Genomic DNA, 11,181 nt, shown 5'->3' with positions numbered 1-11,181 from the left:
TATTTGCTAATCACTTCTTACCGTTCCTCATATTTCCTAGTAGCCCCAGTTGTAGGAAAATGGTATTCTGAAGTTTTAGGAGAATGGATATGAAGAATGTAATAGCTAACATTCCATGTTCAATCTGCCGTCTGTTCACTCATTCTTTCTTTCTTCCAATGGTTCAAAAGCATCTAGGGGCGCCCAGGTGGCTCAGTCGGTTAAGTGTCCGACACCTGGTTTCGGCTCAGGTCGTGATCTCACAGTTCCCCACGTCGGGCTCTGTGTTGACAGTGTGGAGACTGCTTGGGACTGTCTCCCTCTCTCTCTGCCCCTCACCGGCTCACCCTCTCTCTCTCTCAAACATATAAATACACATTTCAGGGGCGCCTGGGTGGCGCAGTCGGTTAAGCGTCCGACTTCAGCCAGGTCACGATCTCGCGGTCCGTGAGTTCGAGCCCCGCGTCAGGCTCTGTCTGGGCTGATGGCTCAGAGCCTGGAGCCTGTTTCCGATTCTGTGTCTCCCTCTCTCTCTGCCCCTCCCCCGTTCATGCTCTGTCTCTCTCTGTCCCAAAAATAAATAAACGTTGAAAAAAAAAATTAAAAAAAATAAATAAATACACATTTCAAAAAATGAAATAAAATAATAAAATATACAGCGTCTGTTAGGTGGCGGGTGTTGTTTTACCTACTAAGAGAGAGCATGAACAAGAGCAACACATCTGTTTCTACAGACTGCATATAGCAAGGACGTTTTCACCCTTTCTTTGCTAAGTAGGCAATGGTAGGTGATCCAGGAAAACAAGTATGCTTTTCCGCAGTAAATGATACCATGGGAAAATTCTTCTCTTTCGGATGACTGCAAGATGCAAAGTGTTTACTGAAGAAATTCAGTCGTACGTCTGGTACAATGTTTGGATGCTGTTAGAAGACTGATAAACAGGTGATAAAATTTGTCATTAAAGCATCACAGGATTTTAACAACCAAAGGCTTTAAATGGTGCCTGATGTATTTGGTATGCACAGTAAACAAAACTCCAGGGGTGAGTCCCCCTATCCGTGCCCCACCCTAAACACAGCTTTTACGGAGAGAAACGTCCCCGGAGACAACAAGAATGGTACTTATATTGCACCTGTCCCTTGTCCCCAATCCTACCACATCCAGGCAATACCTGCCTCCTATTACCACTTTCGAAAGCTATGCATTTTAACAATGTTATTAAAATCTTTCGATTCTTCAGCATCCAAATTCCATTTCAGTCATGAAACCAAATTTAAATAACCGACAATTGACAAAAACAAACAAAACATCACCACGACAATGAAAAATACTAACATCCTGGGAAGGCACTTTTCTGTGTCTCTGTGACCAAAATAATAATTATAAAATAAATACAGATTTTTCAGGGGAGAGAAAGCACGTTTTCAATTTTGGGAAGAATTCTCCAGGTTGAATCTTTCTAAATTTGCATAAGCCAAGGAGTGGTCAGCCGCTTTGCATGCATTCTTTCCCTGGTCCTTCTTAACAACGATAATATTAATAATTAACCTTAATAATGATGCTGATCTGCAAGATGCTGGTAACAGGGCACTATACCTACTTATTCTATCTAGTCTACCACAATACTTGGGCAAAACTCACTGCCGCAAAGTATTACGTTTTAACACCCACAACCAAAATGATCTTCTCTGTTGACACTGGTGTATGGAACAGCGTAAGCAATTGCAAGACTGTTTATTAACCTGAGGAAAACAACCTCCTCTTTTCAGCTCTTCTTTTTGGCCGAGATTCCCAGAGATGTGCTGTAAGCCACTCCAGAGGCATCGGACACCAAGCTCTTGAATCTTATTTATTGCTTATCCAGAAGACCCTTCTTCGGTTGTGTAGAAGGGGAACATTAGTTGTACGTCAGTCGGACTTTATTTGGGGAGGGAATTTCCTCACTAAGAGCATGTTAATAAAAGGCACACTAGAAAACATTAGATCAGAAATACCTTGCCAAACACACAAGACTAGAAACCACAGCAACCCGGCAAAACGGAGGTACTCTGAAAAGAAACTTGCCTTGCCCAAACCGTACCCTGTGCAAACCAGGAGGAAGCAAGTCTTAGGAGAGAAACCTGGAGCTCCTGGATCTCAGACAGAGGAGGCCAAAGTCTTATGGCTTTTCTGTCTCCACCATTGTTCCAGAATAGAAGGGGAATGAAAGAAAGCCAGAGGAAGCAAAGATTGTGGCCACTTCTGGTCTTTTGTGATCTGTGGCCCCAACAACATTGGACATTCGGGACAACCCGCTTGCTTCTTTCTCCCTGCTCTCAGAAGCTGCCAGACAATCTCTTTCCTTCTTAAAAAATTCATTCTTGCCGTATTTAAGTCGTAGAAAAAGAAATAAAGACTAATACAGGTACCTACGCACCAACCACCTGGGTTAAGAAATAAAATAGCACTAATCTGTTATATTTGAGGCTTTCTGTTTACCCATTACAAATTGTATGCTTCCCTTCGCTCTCAAAGGTCCTGAATTTTTTTTTGTCTTTTCTAATAACTTCTTTATACTTTTACTCTGCTTCTAAGTAGACCTTCACAGTTTTTGTTTCATGCTATATATTTTTAACCTTTATATATTCTTTTACAATTTGGTGTTTATAGATTTTTCTTTTCTTTTTAAACCTTTATCTAGTCCTGTTTATATGTTTTTAACTTTTTATGCGTTCTCGGCAACTTGTTTTTCTCAAGAAACATGATGTTTAGGAGGTTCTTTCACGAATGCATGTGGCTCCTGCTTATTAATTTTCAGTGCTGCATAGTATTCCATTACATGAGACACCATGTGAGTTAATCCACTTTCCTGTTGATGGGCACTGAAATTGTTTCTAAGTGTTCGCTATTCGAACAATTTTGCCTTGAACATGTCTCTGTCTCCTTGACTACACAGGGGCAAGTCTTAAAGAAATTCTCCTTTGTTTTCTTTTAAATGTTTTGAGTTCTCAAAAGTCAAGTTTTTAATGTACCCTGAACTGATTTCTGCACAACATGTAAAGCAGCATAGCTAGTAATTAAAAGCATAGAGTCTGAAGCCAGCCTGCCTAGGTTCATATCACAGCTTGACTACTTTTTTAGCCAATCACTTTACCTCTGTGTGCCCCAGTTTCTTAATCTGTAAAATGGGTGTAATAATAATAATAATGCCTACCGATTGGTAAGTGTGAAGTCACAACTAGGAAATGTAAAAACCCCCTAAAGCAACACTACCAAATGCAATGGAAGGGACGATTGTGTTATTATTATCATTATGGTAGGAAGTAGGAATCTCACTTTGTTTTTGCATGTTCACAGCCAAAATTTCCCACTCCTATCTATTAACTAGATACCTCTTTCTTGCTGATCTAGTAATGCCATTTCTGTCTTACATCAGCTTTCACGTAGATGTGGGCATTTTTCTAGGCTCCCTATTCTTCCATTGGTATTTGTCTACACTCTTGGGAGATTTCAAGCCCACATTTAAAATTTCTTAAGTTCTAGAAGTCCCTGAAGTTTTCATTCTTCTTCTTTCATGTATATTCCCACCTCAACAATGTCATTTTAGTTGTTTGACAAACAAGTGAAGGAGAAGGGCCCTAGTGTTTTTCCACCATAACAAAGGGTCAAAAACTGGGTAACTTATGAGGCACCTGGGTGGCTCAGTCAGTTAAGTGTCTGACTTTGGCTCGGGTCATGATCTCACAGTTTGTGAGTTTGAGCCCCACTTTGGGCTCTTCATTGGTGCTTTATTCTGGGCAGAGACACAATTCAGCCCAAAACAAAAGAATCACCCAAAACACTGACACTGGGCTTCAGTCAAAGCCTCTAATCCGCACCTGGACATCTCAGTCCACCCACTGAGGATTCTTGCCTGACTGCCTTCAATCATAGTGGTTCAATCCCCCTAGATCCAGTTGTCGTAACTCGGATTTTAAAATAAATAATTGCAAACATCAAATAAACAACCACCTCAAAAGTTTGTAAAGAATGAAGATTTCAAAGTCCTACCCCCAGAGCTTCCGATTCAGTGGCTCAAGTTGATTCATGCTAATACAGGTAGTCAAGAGCCCACACTATGGGAAACACTGATCTAGGTAGTGGTGTTAAATGACATGTCCCTAAGGATGAGGCAATTAATGGAACAGCCAGCCTCATCATTCAACATTCAGGCAGCAGCCCAGCAGCCCAAAGGTCTTAGAAGAGGCTATTGGCAGAGAACTGGAGTTTTCTTGATAAGTACTCTGAAAAGTTAAATTAATACTACTTCACAGTTTAAATCCCATTTTTAGAGGATCATAGAATTGAACTGGTTCCAATTTTAAATTAGCAATTCAATTGTGTCTTCAATTTTCACAGGCTGCAGATTCCCCCAAGGCCCAAAATAGGACACCGCAGGAATCTATTCCACATTAATGAAGCTTGGACTAGGGGTGACTTCTTTATTTTGAAAAATAAAATAAAAAGACAACAGCTGGTATTTGTTGAAATCCTACTATTTGCCAGGATTCTTCTGGGCACTAGTGACACAGCCTTGAACAACATGGACAAAATCCCTGCTATCACAGAGCTTTTATTCTAGTGGATGAAAGATGATTGAGAAACAAGATAAACTAGTAAAATATGTGAAAAACTCATGGTGACAGAGATTTTTGACTGTTTCACTTCATTCAGCCTCCCAAGTGCCTAGAACAGTCACCGGCACATGGTTGAGGGTCAACAAATATATATTGATTCCCTAAATGGGGATGAGTGCGCTGGAAAAATTAAGGTAGGGAAATGGAAGGGGGGGAGTGAAGTTTTAGATGGGACATCAAGGGAAGTCTCAGAAAGGGTCATCAGAATAAAGATCTGAAGGGCATGTGGTTGAACCCTGTTTGGATCTGATAAATAAGAGGGGCTGAGAACGGCTGTGCCAAGGGAGCAAACTTGGTGTGTTCAAGGAATAGCATGGAGAGAAGGAAAAGAGGGAAAGGGGAGCAGGAACCTGGAAAAGTAATGCGGTTGGGGATGACCAGATCAGGGAGGGCCAGATGTGCCACTCTAATGACCTCCAAGAAGAGACGCCTCTAAAGGTTTTAACCAGTGAGGTGGTAGGAAGTGCTTATCTTTAAAAAGCTTATTTCCACTGTTGTGTTTCAAAACACCGAAGGGGAACAAGGGCTGAAGCAGGACGTTATTGTAATAATCCAATTACAGAGGAAAGTACCTTGGACCAAAATGGTAGCAGTAGTGGGATGAGAAGGAATGGGATTTTAAGTATATTTTGACAGTTTGGGGAACAGGATTTGCTGATGGGTGGGATTTCGGAAGTGAGAAGAACAGAGCAGTTCAAGATACAGCCAGGCAAAGATGCAAGTGGCTGGAACTGTAATACACTGCTGGTGGAAATACAAAATGGCACCGTTACCTTGGAAAACCGTTTGGCAGTTTCTTTAAACGTTACCCAACACACCTACCAAACCCACTGGACATTCCAGTCTTAAGTGATTTACTCAAGAAAACTGAAATGAAATGTCTACACAAAAACCTCTCCTGAATGTTCAAAGCAGCTTCATTCCCAACAGCCAAAAATTGGACGCAGCCCAAGTGTCCATCATTTGGTGAAAGCATAAACAAATTGTGGTGTATCCATAGGATGGAATATCAATCACAACAAAAAGAAGTCAACTACCGTCACATACAACACGAATGAATCTCAAAATATTTGTTCGAAGTGAAAGACACAGACACAAAAGTGTATACATTGTTTGATTTCATTTATATACAATTCTAGAAAATGTAAACTAGTCTTATAGTGACAAAAAGCAGATCAGTTGTCTTCAGGGGACAGAGGTGAAGAGAGGCATCAGCGGCCAAGGGAGACAGAAATGTTCTGTGTGTTGATAGTCGTAGTGATTTCATGGCTATATACATCAGTCAGAACTTCGTTGAATCATATACTTTAAATGGATAGAGTTTACTGGACATGAATTATGTCTCCAAGGCTGATTTAAAATTTTTTGTGAAGAGAATGAAGCCCAAGGTTTTAGCCTGAGTGACTGGAAAAATGGAGTCGCAATTTACAGAAATGAGAGGGGTGCCTGGGTGGCTCAGTCTGTTGAGTGTCCAGCTCTTGATTTCAGCTCAGTCATGATCCCAGGATCATGGGATCGAGCCCCACACCAGGCTCTGTGCTGAGGGTGCAGCCTGCTTAAAATATTCTCTCTCTCTGTCTCTCTCCTAATCTTTTAATACATAAATCTTTTAAATACATAAATGTAAAAGACTCTGAAAGAAGCCAATTTTGCTGATGGGGAAATACCAGAACCTCACTTACACACATGCTAAGTTTGAGATGCCTATTGGATCTCACATCTAGAGTTCAGGAAATGGGCCAAGGGGTCAGGCTGGAGATATACACACAGAAGTCCTAACACGTAGATAAAGCCAGGAGGCTATATAAGCTCATCACAAGAATGAATATGGATTGAAAATAGAAGAGCTCCAAGGACTAATCCATATGACTCTCCAACATTTAGAGCTAGCAGAGAAGGAACAGCTAAGAATCTAAAGAGAAGCAGCAGTGATTCAAGAGGAGAAGTAGGGCCTTCTAAAGGAAAGCAGAAGGAAGAAGTAGAAGGCGTATTAGAAGCAGAGAAAACAAATAGTACACAAGGAAGCAAGTGAAACCAGGGCTTCCAGGCAAAAGGAATACAGTAATCCTGTGGCACACGCGGCCGATAAATCAGACGAGACAAGTACTGACAACTGCAACCCGGAGGTCGCTACTGACCTTGATGGGCAATGGTGAAGAGAAAATGAGAAGAGGGAGGCTGGAGTTAGCCTACATAGTTCACGCGTTCGTGGAGCAGTGCTGCAGGAAATGGGGAGGGAGTGATGAGTAGAGGAGAAAGCGGGGTCAAGGGAGAGATTTGAAGGCGATGGGACAGTTATTAGAGCAATGTTCCAGAGTGAGTGGGAGGCGACGGGCTGTAGTGCCTGAACAGAGGGGCTGGCTTGTGGCAGGAGCCCAGAGATGAGGGAGAGAATGAAGGCAAGATGAAGAACGGCGGGGGAGCCAGAGCTAGGCCTTTTCTGGTTGCTTCTGTTTTCTCCGTGAGAGAAAAAGCAATCTCCTTCGTGAGGGGGAGCGTGAGTCACAAGCTGAGGAGACCTGAGAATAGAGAAGAAGCTCCACAGTGGGCAGCTAGCATAGGGGCCTCCAAACTGCAGCCCCCTGGCCCACCTGTTTCTGAACAGCCTGCGAGCTAAGAATGGTTTTTACATCGTTCAAAGTAAGATGTAAAAATGACTGTAGTTTTAAGAACAAACTGAGGGTTGATGGGGGGCGGGAGGGAGCGGAGGGTGGGTGATGGGCGCGGAGGGGGGCACCTGTTGGGAGGAGCACTGGGTGTTGTACGGAAACCAATTTGACAATAAATTTCACAGTAAAAAAAAAAAAAAAAAATGACTGTAGTTTTTCAGGGAGAACAAGAGCCTTGTAGGACAAAGTTGGCCAACCTTGATGCAGGAAAATGGGAGCAAATGGGCTCAGGCCCAGCAGCGTGATATGCCAGGCAGCAAGGGAGCACTGGGCGGGAGCCTGACAGAATGTCAATCCACTTAACCCTCACACAAGTACCGCAAGTTAAATATTAATAACCCAATTTCAGAGATGAGCTCATTGGGTTTCAGGGAGGTTCAGGAATGTTCTCAAGGTCACACAAATGGTAAGTAGTGGGATAAAGACTTAGTTAGCAAATGTACACATATCTCAAATTCCTGTTTCCTTTCCAGTCTGCCACATGGCATCGCAAAAGATGGCGGCCTCTGTCTTTACTTTGAATCCTTGCAACTGCGGCTGTAGGGTGATGCATAAGGAAGCAACATGTGCAGCAAATGAGGCACCTTCCAAGCCAGATAGCCGTAGGCGTAGACCTCAGTGGACCCTTGCCGACCGTGTGGCCATGAACAAGGAAACATGTCCAAGTCTTTAGTTTTCTCATCTGTAAAATCAGGTTAATAATAATCGAACCATTTCACATTGCTGATATTCAACTATTTTTGACCTATAAAAAGACAATCTCGTATAATTCAAACTGATACCTACCATCCAAGGATATTATGTGTATTATCGTTAATATATATGCAGTGCCAGGACTTTGCAGACATTTGAATGGTAGTTATTCTGTGGACAATAATACTAGGAGCAAACTTGTGCCTAAGGAAGTCTTTATTTGGAGAGAAGGGGCTGTGGAATGATCCCAGCTCTGCACACGTAGCCCAGAGCCACAGGGGTAAATGACAGGAGGCAGTCTGGCGGAGTCCTGGATGTAGCCAGTCAGTGTCAAGTCACAGGAACCCTAAATCTAAAATCATCCCCGCCTGGGTGGCTCAGTTGGTTGAACATCTGACTCTTGATTTCCACTCAGGTCATGATCTCAGGGTCCTGGGATCAAGCCCCACATCAGCCTCCATGCTGAGTATGGATCCTGCTTAAGATTCTCTCTCTCTCTCTCTCTCTCTCTCTCTCTTCTTCTGCGCCTTTCCCCTGCTTGCACATGCTCGCACTCTCTCTCTCTATCTAAAATAAAATTTTACCATAAGATTAAAGTCATCTTGATAACATTTGGCTTGAAGGAGTGCTGAGGGCCCCTTGTTGGGCAACTCCCATTACCTGGAAGACTCTCATGGGGAGGACAAATGCATCTCACTGTTTGGCTGCAGAGGATAGAAGTGGGACTAGTAGGAAGAAATTACATGGAGATAGATTTATACAGCATTAAGCCAAAACTTTCTGACAATTAGAATTATTAGCCATGGAAACAGCTTCAGCAGGAAGCTGAGAGTTCAAAGGGAAACTGGGAAACATCAGGTAATGTAAGAGGAATCACATCATGGGTAAGTTCACCACACCATGAACTAAATGACCTCTGAGACCCTTCCCAACTCTAGAACGTTATGAGTTGCCAGCCCCAGCTTTGGCCCACCAGCGCTCCAGAGTCAGACCAGGTAGTTAAGCATCTAGTGTAGCCCCCAGCACAGATCTGGCATTCGGGGTATGTTTGCTTCTCTCCTTCATGGCTCCTCTGCCCCAAAACACATGAAGTCCTATTAAGTTGTCTTATCACTAGCAAGGTGCTATACCTCTCCTTTATTTCATTCATTCTCATTTATCATCTATCTACTAAGTAAGAAATAGAGGAGGAAAGAGCTGGTTTTAAAAGTAAAAAGTAAAAATTCAACTCTGAACCCAAGTATATTCTCATGAAACTATTATCAGATCAAAGTCAGTATTTTTACGTTTAAATTGGTTTTTCCAAGAATAGATCACTGGGATTTATATGGCTAATAGGGGAAGAAATTGTTTTCAGAGAAGACAAGATTAAAAATAAGCAGTTGGCATTTGAGAGAGATTCAGATCCCTTCCCTCACAGGTGGATGGAATAAAAATGCTACCTACTTTAGTTAGACTGTCCAGAAAAGGCATCAACTTGACAGTATTTAAGCCGATTTCCCACAGATAAGTCACACATGACAAGAGTGGAGAGAAAAAAGCAGAGGGAACAGCATTTATGAGAATCTTGAAAGAGGAAAGTCTTGGGCCTGTCTGAAAAAGAGAGACTTTGTTGTAGTGTGGGAGTAACACAGACTGAGGTTGGAGAGATCAGCAGACACAGATCAGCTAGATCCAGAGAGCCATCCAGCCCTTTGTAAGGAGCTTGGATTTATTATTAGTACAATGAAAAGTCACTGAAGGTTTTTAAGAAGATTTTATTTGTGTTTTCTTGAAGATGATCACTCTTTTTTATAATGTGGAAAATGGATTAGAGAGGACTAAGTATAGAATCAGAGAGACTATTGAAGAGGTGTTGACAGGGTCACCTAGGCAGCTCAGTTGGTTGAGCATCTGAATGTTGATTTCAGCTCAGGTCATGATCCTGGCATCATGGGATCGAGCCCCACCTTGGGCCCTACACTGAGCCTGCTTATGATTCTCTCTCTCTCTTCTTCTCCCATGCTTATGCACTCTTTCTCTCTCTCTTTAAAATAAATAAAATACATTTAAAAAATAAAAATAAAAATAAAAAGAGGTGTTGACATAGTCCATGAAGGATGGGCCATATCCAGGGAGTTAGCTGTAGAGATGGGAAAAAGTTTGGCACAGTCAAGATCTATTGGGGGGTGGAATCACATGGAGCTATCAGTGCTTTGGATATAGGGTTCAAAGGAAGGGAAAATCAGGACTGAGTCTTAGTTTCTGGATTGAGCAACTGGAAGGCAATGGTGCCATTTACTGGGATAGGACAGATTGGGGAGGGATTCGTTTGTGGAGGGGAAATGAGAAGTTTCATCTTGTAGGACATCCAGGTTGAGCTGTCAGGTAAGCAGAGTTGGATGAGGCACTCAGAAAAACTCCTCAGAAAAGGAAACTAATGGGAGAAGACACTGCGTTTGGAAAGCTAGGAAACAGTAGTGCAAAGACAGTCAAGAGAAGAGAATGTTTTGAGAAGTTAATGGCCAACTCTCCTAAATGCTCAAAGTGGGTATAAGAAGGGGGCAGGAAAGTCTACATTACATATGGCTGCCTGGGGATTACCAGTGGTCCTAAGACAAGAAACTCAGTAGAATGGTGGGGCAGGGTAGAAGCCATATTGGAATGGATAAAAGAGTTAAAGACATGAAAATAATACAGTTAACAACTCCTGAGAAGTTTGGTAGTCCAGAATAATGGAGAAATGGGTGAAACCTTCAGGCAGATATGGAACCAAGGAAGGGATTATTGTTGGTCTTGTTTGAAGATAGAGTTGGATAATTAGAATATGGCTACAGAAATGACCCAGTAAAAAGATGGAAAAAGTTGATAGAAGGAGAGAGGGTAATCAAAGTGAAGTGTTTTGAAGGATCAAAGAGCACTGGATCCGGAGGACAAGAGGAGGGAATTGTCCAGGGTGAAGAAAGTGTTCTCCACTCAACACGACAGAAGGGAAAAGTGAAGCTAGTTGCAGAGGAGGATAGTTTTTGTTAAGTTTGCATTCAGAATTTTAGAGTTATCATCTGAAGGCTTTGTTTCACTTAAGTAGGAGGCAAGGTCAATGACTGAGGGGGAGTAAAAGAAGGAGTTGTGGGTGGTTTGAGATGAAACATCTGAAAACATATGAAATTATTCTGGTAAACGGGTGGGTTTCTGGGTCACAGCA

Source organism: Lynx canadensis, chromosome C2, assembly GCF_007474595.2.
Source record: "Lynx canadensis isolate LIC74 chromosome C2, mLynCan4.pri.v2, whole genome shotgun sequence".
Classification (NCBI taxonomy): domain Eukaryota; kingdom Metazoa; phylum Chordata; class Mammalia; order Carnivora; family Felidae; genus Lynx; species Lynx canadensis.
This window is presented reverse-complemented; position numbering follows the sequence as displayed.